We start from the raw sequence: 5,508 nt of genomic DNA, 5'->3' as shown, positions 1-5,508 counted from the left end.
TCTACTGTGATGATTTGTTACCTGATCTACTGTGATGGTTTTTGATCCAAATTGTGCATTTGATGATAATGAATGCCATGCATTTAGGAACCTGTAGACTCTAGACAATGAATGAATGTCTACTGTTGCATGGACTGGTCTGCAGAGTCCTGTAGCATTTGAGCTTGTGTGAGGGCTTCATAGGGCTTGCAAAAAGTCCGGGTCAGATGGTCCTGCATGAAGCTTAGCTCCTAGTGGTCTCCTCTACAGCATAAGGGCCAAGGAGAAACCCACTTCCACACAGAAGATGGGAAGCTACCTTATGAAGGTGATCGTAGGTGTGGGACCCTCTTGCTAGGACCCTTTTTCTATTGGGCCAAAACTGTGCTCTGAATGTGATTGCTGAGAAGAGCTTGGAATTTCCTGATTGAAACAGTTCATGCAAGCTGCTTCCACTTGCAGGAACAAAGTGTGTTCTCGTTGAGCACTTTGGGGTGTCCCAGGTTGCACTAGAGTGTGTCAGAAGCACTTGTAATGATTGGCATTCACGGTTTCACATTGAAGCCTCTGTGCCATCTGTCAACCACTGATGGCTGCAAGTGGGTACCCTGCCTTTCAATGAGTTTTCTGAAAAAGTAGGAGTTTTGAAGAACTGATCTTCTCAGCATTCCCCTTGCCTCCCCAAGTTGGGTGATGTCAATTATACAGGCTTCCTTGGGAGCACACATTTTATATTGAGCTGGAATTGGACTCTGGATGCGATTGCTGAAAATAGCTGGGGAATGGGAGAATGGAAGCTGTTTGCTGCAAGCAGTTTCAATTTGCTTTGTTGATTAACTTTGTTGTAAGTGAGCACATGCTATTTTTTTTTCCTGTGGACCTAGAAGAATTCAAAACTGCTTCTTACAGGTGACAGGCATGCTTACACATTGAAGCCTCTGTGCCATTGATAAAAAAAAAAACAGTTCACTCATGTGGGCACCTGCACTTCAAGTGAATGTTGTAAATGAGTGTGACAAATGGATGTCAGTGAGACTTTGGAGAACTGATCTTCTCAGCTGGTCCTCTTTTTCACTGCACGTTGGTGATGCTAGATTCAAGAGATCTCTTTCTGGCACCCTTTGTGTTTCATGCCTGAACTGTGCTCTGAAAGTTCTTGAGGAGAACAGCTTAGAAGTGCAGAAGTGAAGCTGTTTGTTGAAGCAGCTTCAAGTGGCACAAGCTAACTTGTTCTCAGTGAGCACCTGGGGATTTTCCCTGGTTGAAGCAGTGTGAATGAGAATGGCTTCTCAGACCTGGTAGGCATGTTTGCATTTGGCAAACTTTGCCATGTGCCACCCAGAGTTCCTTGCATGAAACCTACATTTCCAGTGTTTTCAGAAAGGTGTGATGAGTGGGTTTCCATGGAATTTTGTGGAATTGATCTTTTCAGGCAGTCCTCATTGCCTTCTCAAAATTGTTGATCCTGGTGCAAGGGCTCTCTTGTCAGCCAACATTGTATTTTGGGCCTGACCTCGGCTCTGAATGTACTTGCTGTACTTCCCATCTTTCCTCTCTCTGGTCCACTCCTCAGATCCCATCCTTCTTTCAATAGGGCCTCATCCAGGAAGCCTGCCCATGTGCCTCCCACTTGATTTCAACTTCTCCAGTGCACTTATTGTCAAAGCAGGGACTCCCAGGAGAGATGGCTCTCCATTCTGCACACTGAAATTTCTCAGCAGGGAGGACTCCTCCATGCTTGGATGGCGGGGCTGCAATCACCTGGAAGGTGGAAATAGGAGGCTGGTGGTGTTCCTAGCCAGGATGCTGGTGACTGCAGTGCATTTAATCTATGACCCTCAAGGAGGTTTATGCTGCAGATTTGTGTACTTCTGCATCTGTATGCACACAGTTCTTCATGTGGGGAAAAAAGCAATGTTCTCAAAGTTTGCTTTATATTATACTCAACTGGTAATTTACAAACCCCAGTGTCCCATCTTTGCCCAGAGCCATTCCATCAGCCCAGGGCCAGTGGGTGGTCCAGCGGTCAGTACTATGCACAGCTCCCAGGTGGCTCCAGTGTGTAGCTGAATTTGAGAGCCAGTGTACTGTAGGATTTGCCCTTGAGGTTAGAATTCATTGACTTCCTCTTATGTCATTTCACTGGTTCAGGATATTCCTTGTCTCATGGACTATTCTGTGAAATCTTCAAGTTAGCCATCTCTGGTCATTTCTTCCCTTTGATGGCACCTGGTTCAACAGCTTGTTGTTGGGTGGGGTCGGTCATGGGCAGTCCTGGGTCACAGAGAGGGACAGGAAGACCCTAATGTGGAATGGTGGTGTAGAGAGTAAGGGTGGGGCCAGAGCCCACACTGTGGTTAGGGTAGGGAAGGGATCTGAAGAGACTACCTTGAAAGCGAGCTCTGGCTGCAGTTAACCAGGAATCAGGGCCTGGAAATGGAAGCCATGACAGGGCTTCTGACTAGAAAGGACACATCTTTCTGGGCTCAGTTGGAGGTCCATCGAGGCAGAGGAAAAGAGAGAGGATGCAGGAGAGGGGGATGGTCTAGATCACAGAGCAGCTCCGTCATCATATCTTAGAGAATGGATTTTTTTCTTCCAGTTGTTGGTAAATGCTAATTCCTTCACGTGTTACATTCACATCCACCTCGTCCATTGGAAAGGCTGCTCAACCACCACAGGCAGTGGTATCTTGGTGGATGTGTGCATTCTAAAAGGAGGTGAGGTTGGCGCCAATAGAGTGTGTGGGCGCTCAGGCATTGGCAAGCTTGCTTTGGAGAGTGAATCCTCTAAATGTTATTGGGCTGTTTTTGAAAGATCGTGTGGTTTGGCTAGACCTAGAATGCTTCCACACAATTTAGCATGGTGTATATTTTAGAGAGCATGATCACTGAGGGTCAGGTTGCTGGTGTGAAGCCGTGAGCATTAACATCTATCAAGTTTCTCACCTGGAGTTGGCTTCCTACAACTGGTGACAGTGTTTTGCTCCTACGGAGCAATACTGAACAAGTCTCTGGGCCAGTAATCCATTGCTGAACTCCATCACCAACAAAAAGACACTGAGTGAAGGTGAGGACCAGAAGAGCCCGGGAACCACCTGACAGCAGCCCTGAAGTCCTGAGCTCTGGCACATCATATGCCAACTCAAATGGGTATCAACCTCTTCCTGGGCTCATTAGAACTGTGTGCTTCAACTTTCAGAAACAAATGCAGAATGACAGAATCTTCTCTGAGGACACTTCTCTAAGTCTTGTTTGCAGCATGTCTTCACTGGAATGAGTAGTCATTTGGCATTCTGTTGTACTTAAAATTTCATGAGATTCTACTCCTACTTGGTAGGTTGAGTGAAAGTGACTCGGCCTGAATGCATTTTACATCCCAAAATATGGCTTGTCTTTTCTCCTAAACCTATCAGTGCAATCAGAGCAGCCAAGGAGTACTATAAATTCAGGCACAAAATGGCCAGATAGACTGGGATCACTGTATATCTTTCTAGAACCTTCTTTCATGCTCTGGCTTCCCTGAGGTAAAATGGAGACTCTGTGATCCAGATTTGTTAGCAAGTAGTTTTCTTGGGAGGTGATGCTAGAAAACTCCAGGTGGGAACAGGAAGTGATTAGGAACTGGAAGACAGGGTGTACCAGCCAGTTGTTGTCACTGAGTGACTAAGCACAGTTCTGATAAGGAGTGCTGGGGTCCATGTAGATCATGCTACTAGTAGAAGCCCTCCTACAGGGTGAGAGAGCTGGGGTGTTCTCCACCCACTCCTGCCAGCCATGGTTGGAAGCTGCTTCTGGCCTTCACTGTAGGCAAATGGGCCATGGTGTTGGGTGCTGGAGGTCAGCTGGGTGTGAAGAAATGGCATAGTGCTGGACAATGTCATCCAGCTTTGAATCCCCAGACTGGGATCTATAGCAGGGCAAGGTCAGAGACTGTGCTCAGTGCAGCGTCTACTTCTCAGCATAGTGCCAGGCACACAACGGAACTTCATCAATACCCGTGGAATGCTCTGACTCACCCCAGCCCTTCTCTAGGCCTCTCAGCTGGGCTCTCTCTGCTGGTCCTGTCTGTTCTAGTATATTCAGCTCTTGCTTCTTCGTAATTCGCTTTCCTGAATTGTGTCCTCTTTCTCCACACTCCTTTGGTCACTCTTTCTCCACACTCCTGTGGTCCCAAATGGCTGTGTGGTGGGGCTGTGGCAGAGAGATCTCATTACTACCAGAGATGGAGTTTTTAAGCCAAATAAGACACGTGCTCTGCTGCTAAGGATGGTCTTCAGCATAACGTGAGGTAGAAGGTTTGAAATTAGGATTTTCCTCCCAATCTTAAGGCATGTCATCCCTGTGTGCAGACCAGGAAGTGCCCTGGGAAGAAAGGCAGGTATGGGTTTGGAATCAGAGACCAGCATGAGAAGAACACTTTCACTGCTTACTGGACAATGACCTTGGGCATGTTCTGTAACCTCTTGGGACCTCAGTGTTTGCATATCTGAAATGGGGATAGTTGTATGACTGACTTCAGGAGGTGGGTAGAGAGAATCCTAGAAGTAGAGGAAGAAAACACACAGCATCTGTGAAGCACCCCGCCCCCACCTTTAGTCTTTCCATGATTTTCTAAGCGTGTGTTGATTGACTGTTGGTAACAGCATGCCTGTAGAATACCTGAGGGCCCGTCTAATTTTGCCCAGTTGCCACATTTGCAAGGACACCTTCTACTAGAATCCGATCTAGGAAGCTGGGGTCCCTTTGCAGAACATACAAGATCCACAGCAAAGTTCAAGCCCCTGAGACAGAGGGCTTCTGCTGGTGTCCTCATGTCCTCGTGGGCACTGCAATGCCTTTCTCCACCGATGTTCATTGAGAGCCTGGTCCAGGCCAGGCAGGGCTCCCTGCTGAGAATGTGGCAGAGAATGAAGCACATGCCTGGCTGGCTTGTAGGGGAACAGTCGGGGGCAAGACAGGCCAGTGATGGTGAAGACAAGACCAGTTAGTTGACTTGTCCCAAGGTCTTTTAGCCAAGCACTCTTCTAAGCACCTTTTCATAAAAGCTTCCTCATCCCTCAATAGTTGCACGAGGAACAGTCCTTTGGTTGTCCCCATTTTCCATAGGTGACAACTGAGGCACTGAAAGATCAGGTCACTTGGCCAAGGTCATGGAGATAGCACAGGGGGAAGTGTTGGCTGCAAACCCTCCCAGGTGGCTCCAGCTTTGGGCTCTTTATCCCCCCCGGCCTGCAACCTCTTGGTCATGCTGTGGCCCCTCTGACCTGTCTGTCACCAAATAGTGATTCACTGCAGGGCCTTTCCCGAGTCCTGTTCCACCTCAGAGTGCCTGTGTCTCACAGAGAGTTAACCAGTTTCCTGGGCCCCACTGGAGTTCCTGGTTTTGCCAATCTGGGGTGGGGTCTGAGAATGTGTGTTTGTAACAAGGTCCCAGGTGACCCTGAAGCTGATGGGTCTCAACACAGGTGACTTTCCTCCTCCCCTCAGGTCATTTGACAATGCCTAGAGACCTTCTGTGTTATCACAA

This window comes from Ictidomys tridecemlineatus, unplaced genomic scaffold (genome assembly GCF_052094955.1).
Source record: "Ictidomys tridecemlineatus isolate mIctTri1 unplaced genomic scaffold, mIctTri1.hap1 Scaffold_398, whole genome shotgun sequence".
NCBI classification, from domain to species: Eukaryota; Metazoa; Chordata; class Mammalia; order Rodentia; family Sciuridae; genus Ictidomys; species Ictidomys tridecemlineatus.
This window is presented reverse-complemented; position numbering follows the sequence as displayed.